Source organism: Palaemon carinicauda, chromosome 14 (genome assembly GCF_036898095.1).
Source record: "Palaemon carinicauda isolate YSFRI2023 chromosome 14, ASM3689809v2, whole genome shotgun sequence".
In the NCBI taxonomy this organism is placed as follows: Eukaryota; Metazoa; Arthropoda; class Malacostraca; order Decapoda; family Palaemonidae; genus Palaemon; species Palaemon carinicauda.
The window spans coordinates 43,337,273-43,350,700 of record NC_090738.1 but is presented as its reverse complement, the minus strand read 5'-3'; the positions used below and the strand labels follow the sequence as shown (position 1 = coordinate 43,350,700).

General features: G+C 42.6%; 1 protein-coding gene across 3 annotated transcripts in view; it reads left to right on the top strand.

Moving 5' to 3' along the window:
• Positions 1-13,428, top strand: part of LOC137653558 (centromere-associated protein E-like) — an 892,913-nt gene that overhangs the window by 744,038 nt on the left and 135,447 nt on the right. The gene's annotated exons all lie outside the window — the stretch shown is intronic.

Below are 13,428 nucleotides of genomic sequence, written 5' to 3'. Positions count from 1 at the left end.
AAGCCACTTCGAACTTATAAGTCTTCAGCTTTGCCAGTATCAACGTCACCGGTCCCCGGACCCTCGACAGCTCCTGATATTCATATTGCTCCTCGTAAAACCACGACTCCTAAGAAGTCTAAGTCTACCAAATCCAAGACAAAACCAACGGGTGGCTTTCAGGTACCCTGGGGCGATCTCTTCCCCATCGAACTGGTCAGAGATTTGGTCAGAGAACAACTTCAACATCAGTCTGGGGCGATGACAGAGATTAAGGATATGATGGCTACTCTTATCCGCGCCGGAACTCAGCTTCCTCCCCCTTCCGCCCCAGACGCATCGAAGCTACCGCCCTTCGATAAAAACAATCCTTGGCGGTTTGCCTTGCATGCCCCATTCTTAGATGGTTCCCTAACTCTGGAGGGCATAGGCACCCGCCCTTTAGAGGACCTGGAGGAGTTCTACCCCCCGGGCCTACAATTCCCGTTCAATGGCTTCGTACGTTTAAAGGAACATGCATTGGTCCGTATGGACAAGGTACCGAAGGAAACGGTGATATTTCCAAAAGAGCAGGCCCAGGCTATCTGGGCCAGAGCACTATCAGAGTGGGAGTGTATTAACTCCAAGCTCACCCCACACAAAGGTGCCTACACTATTTTTACGACAGCGGCCTCCATCTCTTTGCCGCTCACAGACAAAGTCACAGAGCTGACTATACAGGCCATCAAGGAAGGCTCTTCCATGCCGGCTCTCAAAGAGACGGACCCCACCTCTTTGCTTATTCCGGGTACCTCTGCAACCTGGGATGATGCGGCGTCTACCTTCACAGTGGGGAAGCTAGACCCGGACTGTGCCTCTACCCTTTTCTCTGAGAAGCTTCCCAGATTAATAGAGAGTCTTCTCAAAACTGAGTTCGAGACCCGTACTACACTAGCTAGGTCCCTCCAATCCATCACCTCCATGGAGTCCCTAGCATCGCTTTACCCAGAGGAAACGCTGTTCAGAGTCGCCACAAAGAACCAGCTGCTGTCCTACCAAATAGACCTCCATGACTTCTGGTCGGCTCGAGTTAGTTGCAGGAAGTTCGTTCTGTCTGAGGCCTCCATCAGACATGAACCGAACAGGCTGATAGCGTCCTCCTGCTGGGGTAAGAACCTCTTCCCTCAGACCGAAGTTGATAAGGTTCTTCAGGACGCGGCGAGGGCAAACCAAAATTTGCAGGTAAGGTGGGGTCTCTCAGCCAAAAGGAGGTTCGAACCCCAGAAACGGACGTTCTTCAAGAAGAAGCAGAGGTTAAGTCCCTACAAGACGGTCCGGGGTAACTCGTCGCCACAGTCTTCCGCTGCCTCGACTTCTCAACAACCGGCTCCCCCTCAGCAGGTAGTCTACCTCATTGCTCCCCCTGGTACACAGCCCAACCCCTCTTGGATGTCCTCTCCTGCATACAACCCTACCTACGAATCCTCCAGTTCCTTTCGTGGACACCAGAGAGGAAGTTTCAGAGGTAGAGGACAGTTCCGCCAACGCGGCGGACCTAGAGTAAGGGGTCCCCGTGGAGGGAGGGGACCTAGGTTCACTCCCTCCCAATGATGTGATGCCGGTAGGAGGAAGACTTTATCACTTCCGAGACCATTGGACCTTCAGTCCATGGGCTCACAGCATAATATCCAGGGGCTTGGGTTGGAAATGGTCACAGGGATCCCCTCCTCCACCAGTGACCTTCTTCCAGAGACCCACTCCCATCCTGGAAGAGTACACCGCAGAATTACTCAAGAAGAAAGCGATCAAACGGGTTCGATCCCTGAAATTCCAAGGCCGTCTGTTTACAGTCCCGAAGAAAGACTCGTCGGCGTTGAGGGTAGTTCTGGACTTGTCGAAACTAAACTCTTACATCCATTGCGACAAGTTCCGTATGCTGACTATCTCTCAGGTACGGACCTTACTTCCCCGTGGGGCCGTCACCACCTCTATCGATCTTACCGACGCCTATTGTCATGTCCCAGTAGCTCGAAACTTCTCTCCTTACCTAGGCTTCCGTCTCGGCAAGAAAGCCTTTGCATTCAAAGTCATGCCCTTCAGTCTCAGCATTGCCCCCAGGATATTCATGAAACTGGGGTAGACGGTGCTCGAACAACTCAGAAACCAAGGGATACAGATCATCGCCTATCTGGACGATTGGCTCATTTGGGCCCAGTCGAACCGGGAATGCAACAGAGCTACGTCGAAGGTACTCCACTTTCTCGCCAAACTGGGCTTCCAAGTCAATCTCCGAAAGTCTCGCCTACAACCATCAAGCCACTTCGAATGGTTAGGCATCCGTTGGGACCTTTCAAAGCACAGGCTCTCCCTTCCTCCCAAGAAGGTAAGGGAGATAGCTTCCAAGGTCAGGAACTTTCTCAAACACAGACAGGTGTCCAGAAGAGCTTTAGAACGAATCCTCGGCCTTCTCCAATTTGCCTCACTGACCGATCTCCTATTAAAAGCCAAACTCAAAGACATCAATCGAGTTTGGAGAAAGAGAGCGACAATACCTTTAAGAGACAAGACCTCGAAGATCCCCTCTGTCTTAAAAATGAGACTACAACCATGATACGAATGGAGGAACCTCTCCAAATCGGTTCCTCTACAGTTCCCCTCTCCGCAAGTGACAATTCATACCGACGCGTCTCTGAGTGGATGGGGGTATTACTCCCAACATCAGATGTTTCAGGGCTCTTGGTCACCCGCCATGAAGCAGTTCCATATCAATGTTCTCGAAGCCATGGCGGTGTTCTTGACCCTGAAGAGGATCTCTCCTCCGAGGTCGACCCACATCAGAGTAGTCTCAGACAGCACGGCAGTAGTCCACTGCCTCAACAGAGGGGGATCCAAATCGCCCAACCTGAATCAGATCCTGGTCACTATCTTCGCCTTGGCAGCCGACAAAGACTGGTTCCTGGCAGCAACTCACCTAGCAGGAGTCCAGAATGTGATAGCAGACTCATTATCCAGGACAAGACCACTGGAATGGGAATGGTCCCTGGACATGCACTCCTTCCGGTGGATACTCAGGCTGGTTCCAGGTCTCCAGGTAGATCTATTCGCGACCCAACTCAATCACAAACTCCCCTGTTATGTGACCCCGAACCTGGACCCTCAGGCTTATGCCATGGACGCATTAACCCTGGATTGGAACCATTGGCAGAAGATCTACTTATTCCCTCCAGTGAATCTTCTACTGAAAGTCTTACACAAACTCCGCTCCTTCAACGGGGCAGTGGCTTTAGTGGCACCTCACTGGCCAAAGAGCGGTTGGTTTCCTCTCCTCTTCGAGTTGAAACTCCGTCCCTTCCGGATCCCATTCCCCAAACTGACCCAAGTGGTCCAAACTCGGACTGTGTCAGATTCCTCAAGGATAGCCAAAACCCTAACTTTGTGGATTTCATGAAGTTTGCGGCTCGTAAGGATGCAAACATCGACCCGGATAATGTCCTCTTTATAGAACCAGACAAAAGGGACTCTACGATTCGCCAATATGATTCGGCAGTTAAGAAACTAGCAGATTTCTTAAAGAATTCAGACCATTCGGTTATGACTCCTAATTTAGCCATCTCCTTCTTTAGGTCCATATTTGACAAAGGCCTAGCAGCTAGCACTATAACCACCATTAAGTCAGCTCTGAGGAAAGTCTTCCTGGTTGGGTTTAACATTAACCTGGCGGAGTCTTATTTTTCGTCTATTCCAAAAGCCTGTGCTAGGCTTCGACCTTCGGTTCGTCCATAAAAGGTCTCTTGGTCTCTAAATGATGTCCTCAAACTTGCCTCCGACACGGACAACGAATCCTGCTCCTATATCACTCTTCTTAGGAAGACTTCATTTCTAACAGCTTTGGCCTCGGGTTCTAGAATCTCAGAACTAGCAGCTCTCTCACGAAACTCAGAAAACATAGATTTCCTCCCTTCAGGTGAAGTACTTTTTTCTCCAGACAGGGCGTTCCTAGCTAAAAACGAAGACCCCCAAAATAGGTGGTCCCCTTGGAAGATTATTCCTCTTCTCCAAGATACTTCTGTATGTCCAGTCACTACTCTCAGGGCCTTTTCAGCCAGGACTGCTACCTGATCGTCTGGCCCCTTGTTTATCAGAGAACAAGGAGGCACCATTTCCATACTTGGTATTAGGCAACAGATCCTATACTTCATTAAACAAGCCAATCCAGGATCATTTCCCCATGCTCATGATATCTGGTCAGTAGCTACCTCCATCAATTATTTCCAAAATATGGACTTTGATGACCTTAAAAAGTACACGGGTTGGAAATCTCCTATGGTCTTCAAACGCCACTATCTAAAGAACTTACAGGCCCTTAAATACCCAACGGTTGCAGCTGGGAGCCGTATCTCTCCCCAGTGATCTCTTGTTCTTCCTTTCATCCATCTCTTTTCTTCTCCCTCCTACCCGCCACTCGCACCACGACGCCGCTTCCTTGGTGGTTCGTTAGCCCTAAGTTTTTACATATTAGGCTAATATGATTGTAACTATTATTGTGTTTACCGTAATTTTAGTGTTGGGGTATTCTTAGCCATGTCAGTTTTGTTGCATACTCGGAGGCTTCTCTGTTATCATGTTTGTTTAGCCTTACACTCACTATGCCCTGTGGCTAGTTTATGATTTATGCTTACTTACCTTAATTATATATGGTTTTCTTTACATGGTGTTTTTTCTCTCCCCTCATTAAATTAGTAGTTATTGTTGGGCTTGGAAGGCATTCTCTGGTACATTTTCACCGGCAGCCACAGGTCGACCCAGAAAAGGGATTTTGACGAAGGAAAAATCTATTTCTGGGGAGAGACCTGTGGCGCCCGGTGAAACCCTTCCCTTTTATTTTACACGATCCCACCCTTTCCTTTCCAAGCCATCATGTCCAATACAGAAGGATGTTGTTCAGATGGCGCTCGCGTCGGGCGGGGGTGGCGTGGCTCTGGTAGGTTGGCTAGGGCCTCTGTATCGGCCCATCCCTTTGACGAAGGAATTAACTAAATGGAAGACAACCTGTGAATAGTGGATTTCACGCGCCTTTGCTTTATACACAACACCCACAAGGTGCTCGCGCGAGGGTTGTAACCTCTGCATTCCATGCTTTTATCTTTCTCTGGTATAATTGGAAGATTTGATCAGAAAAGTGTATTAGAAGGACCCCTTTTCACCGGGCGCCACAGGTCTCTCCCCAGAAATAGATTTTTCCTTTGTCAAAATCCCTTTACTGTACTTACAATTAATTCACACCTCAGTTTGGCATGAAGAATCAGTATGATTTAAACATTAGAATTAGATAATATGGAAGCAAAATCCACCTGGGAGCTCATGACATGAAAAGCAAAAGAATCAGATACCCTAAGGGAAGCTTAAGACAAGAGAACCAAATTCCCTAAGAAAACAGTTATGCTAAACAATGTAAGCTCCAAAGGAAACTTGGATGCAAAAGATTTCAAGGCTTAAGGTAATAATGAGACATTCACAGCACAAAACACTGTCATTTACATCAAAACTATTGGAGTTCACAGATTTTACCCAACAGGGCATCCTAGTGAAAAAGATGGAGACGACTGTACTCGCCATCATTTGGAGGAGAAAAACTCCTGAAAGTTTACACCTTGAATGGTGTCATAAAGAAATGGAGAAAGATTAATGAGAGATGAAGACAGTAATTTTGCCAATGTTTAACTGGAACCTATACTACATATCCCAGTGTTAGTAGATTTTATAATGAATAGACAGTTACAACTGAGTAAAAGGAAGATCATCAAACCTGAGAACATTTTGGGAGGGATGTTCTCTGATATTGAAAAAGAGACTGGAAATGGAGAAGCCTACAAATGCATGTAATACATCCTGTAGCTTGGGATTGAGTCATTACTGGAGACAGGAAAACAGAAGTATCATCTGACTAGACCCAACTTTTGGCTAAAGGGGTGCAGAAACATAGCCATAAGCAGAAGGGCCAGGGGAGCTACCCAACAAAGCACTATTATAAGAATTTTCCAAGATAGGATTTATTATTTTGATACATATTAGACATTCATATGTTATACATTTAGAAGTATGGCTTGATTGACAAACTCACAATTAGAAGACTAGTAGTGGGTTTGTTTGACCAGCTTTACTATTTTATATTTGAGAATTATTGCTACACTTAATGGCTGATAGAGGCCACCATCTTGAAACAAGTACTCTTATTTTGTCTCCACTAGAAGTGAATGTGTGTAAGTATTGAAGTAAGTTTTATTTTTAAAAGATATTCTAATAAGTCTTACCCAACAGTCCTTATGGTGATTCCCACAATGACTGTAAGATAAGATTGGCAAATAATCGAGATGGTCATAGACATCCAATGTGCGATAAGAGATAAATGCTGAAAATACATTTTAAGGTACCTATCCAGGTTTCAACCATTAGGTGAATAGTCCCAAATCAAGCTGAGGCTAGTAGAGGCCTTCTTATTCCATTGAAATAGTAAGAAGATTTGCAAAGCTAATGACTCTCTTTACGTAGAGTATTATCACACTTAAAAATACCATTAACTAGAATCAAATGAAGACTTTTTAAAATTCCCTCTCTAAATACATAAAGTACTGACCTAACCACTCTAACTTAACTTGACTCTCAACTCCATTACTAAATAAACATAAACAATGCAATACCTAAAAACAAAGAAATTTGATTACTAAACTAATCTGGAATGTATCCTGTCACAACTATGGGACCTAATGAATAACATGAGGTGACACAACTCTGAATTTGTCACCTTTTGCAGGAAAAGATTGTTCATGAAATTAAGGGAAGCAGCCCTTCATAATGGCATGCATCTTAACTTCGAGGTAAGATGGTATAGTGAGCAGGTATGATTAAAATCAGCATGAAAAAAAATCTAGAATTCTTGAGCATAGAGTGAAAGTTACCTTTGAAGTCCACCAAAATAATTGAATTTTTATTTGTGATCTGATCTCATTAAGTAAACCTACTCTTTTAATGACCTAACGGGACAAAGACACATCTGCATACTATTTTCACCCTTGCATCCAGAGAAAGAATGGAAAAATTATCTAGGCATATTGTTACATGTGAAGTAAGTTTTGGTTAAAAAAAGCTGGTAATAGAGGAAAAAATTGCTCTTTATGCTTCAAAGCCCACATTGCAGGACACCACATGTAATTCTCTAACTCTTTTGGATGAAGCAAGGGCTACTAATAAGAAGAGGGTCTTCAAGGAAAGCAGACTGAACTCACCTGACAGTTTATGATCAAAATAAGGATCTGGCAGGAATTTAAAGATGCCAAAAATCCAGGATAGCATTTCAACTGAGATCTTTGATATGGAAGGATCTGATATCAACACCAATGACTATTGTTGGCAATATCAAAATATGTGTGCTAAATTACAGTGATTATGGAAAGTCTAGATGATTTTGAAAATCCTCTTGGTCTGATAACATTGTGGGATCTATACAGTCAACTGAAGCATGAGAGGATTCTGGATTGTTAGGTGCCTGTGGTTATTTTAGATCCTTGTTTACTTTAAGGTTCTGAGGGAAATTTGCTTGTAGAGACCAAATGTCTGTGAAGTACTCCATTTGAAGCCAGAATGGTACTATGAGAGTCATACTTGTTGATCAAGCTTCTAATCATCATCTTGGCTGAGTTCCATATTCTGAACAAGGAATGGTTGTCTAGGGTTACTCCCCATCCTTCTGTGGACTTGTATGTAAATAACTCAGTTGGGGACTGGAGATGCTATGCTAATCCCAAGAGAAGACTTTCTCAGTTATTCCACCAGTCTCCTAATGATGGCGTACAAACTTTATCGAGAAGGTCTAATGACCTGTCCTAACACTGCTTCAGGTGAAACTGCAATGGCCTTCTCAATCAAGCATGAGGTACAACTTCTCTAGGGCAGACATTAAATGTAGGAAACTTTAACACCTGTAGTGACTAGTGTATAGCTGGTTGATCATCCCAAAATTGAGTCAGAGGAAGCCTAGATAATCAGAGAACCCAGGTTGGGAATAAAATTGAGAATAACCAATTCTGCTTCCTAAACTTCTCAGAGTTCAACAGACTTACCAGCAATCACAGAAGAATCCAGACTTTAGGAGACATTTCCCTTTGATGACTGGAGTAAATACAAGCGTGATTGTGCTCTGACAAAACAAATGGAACTGAACTGAAAAGTCTCTCCTTTAAACACAATTCTCAGTAACCTTCTTGACTTTAAATCCATTAGAGCATGCATATGAGCATCTGAAATAAATATTGAGACTGCCCCATTACCCTTCTGAATGGAAGCTAGACTGATCTCCATCCTCGTTATGGCTTGGAAATCACAAACAGCCCGATGAAAAGTGCTGGAGAAATTATTTTCACCTCTTTGATTACCTTCCTGCCTATTACACTTTCTACTACTTCTCATAGAGTTAGCATTTTTTAGGTTTATAGGAGTAGGTTTTAAAGGCTATTGCTTACAGGAGCAATCTGCTGGAAAAGGTCATAGCTTTCTTTCAGCACCTGAAGAACCAAAGGATTAGCATAAAAAATATCCCTCTGTCTGAAAAAAGGGAAAACTTCCTTCTTACAATGTCTTACAGCCCAAGAAAATCATTGTTTAGGTTTACCAGCTATTGTATTGTTTTTACCCTGTTCCTCTTTCTCTGGTTGTACGAAAGGGATGTTTATTAAAAAGTCTTAAACTGTGTTAGGTACTGACGTCCTTGTTAGCCAGCAGGGTAGGAGTCATTGTCGAAACATAACTGGCCTGTTTACATACATAAGCATGTTATGTCTGAGCAAAGAGGTCAAATTGGTCCTAGTTTGAGACTTGCTCCATAATTAGTGCTAATACTTTCAGGGTAGTATGTTAGCTTTGCATTCACATGGCAGCAGATTGATCAACCCTGGTACCAGGACTTTAAGCTGTTCACTGGGGAAGTGTGAGTGTTTGGGACTCCCCGGCTAACGTTCTGGCGTGCATCTCACCCAATGATCCTGGAACTGAAACCAGACACCTTTAATCTTTAGTCTGGTTAGAACTTGACTATATATGGAAAATATATTGATAATTCATTGACAGCAATTCATCTATGTCTAACAAATTGTCTAAAACTTTTTTTAAAATTTAGTGGTTTCATTGTTTCAATTTATTTCCATTTGTCTAAAACGTAATTCTGATATTTTCTTTTTAAAGAAAACATAATTGTTTTAGTTCATATTTAATCATACATACATACATATACCAAAGGCACTTCCCCCAATTTTGGGGGGTAGCCGACATCAACAAAGAAACAAAACAAAAAGGGGACCTCTACTCTCTACGTTCCTTCAGCCTAACCAGGGACTCAACCAAGTTTAGCTGGTACTGCTAGGGCGCCACAGCCCAACCTCCCACATTATCCACCACAGATGAAGCTTCATAATACTGAATCCCCTACTGCTGCTACCTCCGCGGTCATCTAAGGCACCGGAGGAAGCAGCAGGGCCTACCGGAACTGCGTCACAATCGCTCCCCATTCATTCCTATTTCTAGCACGCTCTCTTGCCTCTCTCACATCTATCCTCCTATCACCCAGAGCTTTCTTCACACCATCCATCCACCCAAACCTTGGCCTTCCTCTTGTACTTCTCCCATCAACTCTTGCAGTCATCACCTTCTTTAGCAGACAACCATTTTCCATTCTCTCAACATGGCCAAACCACCTCAACACATTCATATCCACTCTAGCCGCTAACTCATTTCTTACACCCGTTCTCTCCCTCACCACTTCGTTCCTAACCTTATCTACTCGAGATACACCAGCCATACTCCTTAGACACTTCATCTCAAACATATTCAATTTCTGTCTCTCCATCACTTTCATTCCCCACAACTCCGATCCATACATCACAGTTGGTACAATCACTTTCTCATATAGAACTCTCTTTACATTCATGCCCAACCCTCTATTTTTTACTACTCCCTTAACTGCCCCCAACACTTTGCAACCTTCATTCACTCTCTGACGTACATCCGCTTCCACTCCACCATTTGCTGCAACAACAGATCCCAAGTACTTAACTGATCCACCTCCTCAAGTAACTCTCCATTCAACATGACATTCAACCTTGCACCACCTTCCCTTCTCGTACATCTCATAACCTTACTCTTACTCACATTAACTCTCAACTTCCTTCTCTCACACACCCTTCCAAATTCTGTCACTAGTCGGTCAAGCTTCTCTTCTGTGTCTGCTACCAGTACAGTATCATCCGCAAACAACAACTGATTTACCTCCCATTCATGGTCATTCTCGCCTACCAGTTTTAATCCTCGTCCAAGCACTCGAGCATTCACCTCTCTCACCACTCCATCAACATACAAGTTAAACAACCACGGCGACATCACACATCCCTGTCTCAGCCCCACTCTCACCGGAAACCAATCGCTCACTTCATTTCCTATTCTAACACATGCTTTACTACCTTTGTAGAAACTTTTCACTGCTTGCAACAACCTTCCACCAACTCCATATAACCTCATCACATTCCACATTGCTTCCCTATCAACTCTATCATATGCTTTCTCCAGATCCATAAACGCAACATACACCTCCTTACCTTTTGCTAAATATTTCTCGCATATCTGCCTAACTGTAAAAATCTGATTCATACAACCCCTACCTCTTCTAAAACCACCCTGTACTTCTAAGATTGCATTCTCTGTTTTATCCTTAATCCTATTAATCATTACTCTACCATACACTTTTCCAACTACACTCAACAAACTAATACCCCTTGAATTACAACACTCATGCACATCTCCCTTACCCTTATATAGTGGTACAATATATGCACAAACCCAATCTACTGGTACCATTGACAACACAAAACACATATTAAACAATCTCACCAACCATTCAAGTACAGTCACACCCCCTTCCTTCAACATCTCAGCTTTCACACCATCCATACCAGATGCTTTTCCTACTCTCGTTTCATCTAGTGCTCTCCTCACTTCCTCTATTGTAATCTCTCTCTCATTCTCATCTCCCATCACTGGCACCTCAACACCTGGAACAGCAATTATATCTGCCTCCCTATTATCCTCAACATTCAGCAAACTTTCAAAATATTCCGCCCACCTTTTCCTTGCCTCCTCTCCTTTTAACAACCTTCCATTTCCATCTTTCACTGTCTCTTCAATTCTTGCGCCAGCCTTCCTTACTCTCTTCACTTCTTTCCAAAACTTCTTCTCATTCTCTTCATATGACTGACCCAATCCCTGACCCCACCTCAGGTCAGTTGCAGTCTTTGCCTCACGTACCTTGCGCTTTACTTCCACATTTTTCTCTCTATATTTTTCATACTTCTCTATACTATTACTCTGCAGCCATTCTTCAAAAGCCCTCTTTTTCTCTTCCACTTTTACCTTCACTCCTTCATTCCACCATTCACTGCCCTTCCTCATGCTGCCTCCAACAACCTTCTTGCCACATACATCACTTGCAATCCCAACAAAATTTTCTTTTGCTAACTTCCACTCCTCCTCTAAATTACCAGTTTCTCTTACTCTCACCTCATCATATGCCATTTTCAACCTTTCCTGATATTTACTTTTTACCCCCGGTTTTATTAGCTCTTCAACCCTCACTAGCTCCCTTTTACATCCACCTACTCTATTCCCCCACTCTTTTGCTACAACTAATTTTCCTTCCACCAAAAAATGATCAGACATACCGTTAGCCATACCCCTAAACACGTGCACGTCTTTCAATCTTCCAAACATTCTTTTAGTTATCAACACATAATCCATTAATGCCCTTTCTACTACTCTTCCATTTGCCACTCTTACCCATGTATACTTATTTTTATCTTTCTTTTTAAAAAGCTAGCACTTATTACCATCTCTTGTTCAACACACATATCTACCAGTCTCTCACCACTCATTTTCACCTGGTATGCCATACTTCCCAATGACACCTTCTATTTAATAGCCCACAAAAATGGACCTTCAACTTGTTGAAACAAAAAACGGTAGAAAAAAAAATTTCATGTATCCGGCCATCTGTTCCATAGAGCAAAGAGAATTATGAGAGAGTGCATTGGAATTGTGCCTCTGTTATTTTATCAATTATACACACTCCAGGGCCTAGAAGAAACTACATCAATTCCTTTAGTATACACTTTGTTACCCAGCAAATAAAATTGAATTAACATAACATTTCTAGAAAACATCACGAACTTTAATCCTAATCAAAACATTAACAATATCACTGAACTATGAAAAAGCTATGATTAAAGCTTACAATGAAGTTTTCAACACCATAAAGCAGCATGGACATTTTTTTTTCATACTTTTCCCAATACATTATGTGATCTATTCAATTAAACGGCTTAAAGTAAAGATACAAAACTAAGGCTGAATTTACACTGTCATAGAATGCTATATAGCCTACCATTTGTGCCTGCCCACTTAGTCATAGAAACATTTTAAGGGTTGTGTGATAGTAATATTATACCTCCTGAAGAACAAGCAGATGTTGATTACATAGAGGACACATGGATAGGACAGCCTGATCGAAGATTAGTGCGTCGACTTCCTCAGTTTCCATATAAAATGTGGACACTTAGTATGACGCAGTTCTGCAAGATTTGCATAAAATCAATAATTCTGTTGAGTATTTTCTTGAAGTCAGACTTGTACCTAACCTTACTTCCCAAACTTGCAATAAGAAATATGTTAATCTGTGCCTTGCTAAAAGGGACCAAAGTTAGGTCCTGTGTCAGATAGACCATGATCTTCAAGGTTAGAGTGAAATAAATTTCTGTGTTTTCTAAGACTTATGATGTCTCAAGTCTGGTAAGGTTAGCATTGTTTGTAGCAGGTGAAGACAACCCACCCCCTCCACAGTAGGTAAGATCCTGACACCCGTGGTAATGTTAGGTTGATATGTGTCCCTATATTTTCTGACCTCTGGCCCTGTAAGTCAGGTTGGGACTCAAATTCCCCTACTAGTCAAGTAAGCACAGTGTCTAGGATAGGTTAGACTGCATCCCAGTTATAGTCTTTTACGTTTTCATGTTTGCAGGATTCGTAACAAAGATACACACGAGCTGCTTTTTCCAACTGATTCTTGTCAGATATAGTGTATGTATACCTACTCTTTCAGATTTCTGTAATTGGTTTTGGGATCATCTGGATGGGTTAGATCAAACCAAATTTACTACATCAAAAGAGTTTTAACCCATGGATATTTGATAAAAAATCCTCATGACTCGGTTCTTGGATGCAGAGAGTGAAGCTTGCCACTAACTATTAAAAAAATCATATTTGAATATCTAAACTTCACTAAACAGCAAATGTCAAGGCAGAATTCTCATCATTTTATTTTTTCTTATTCATAAGTTTGAAAGTATTGTACTATTGCAATTTATTAAATTAAATTCA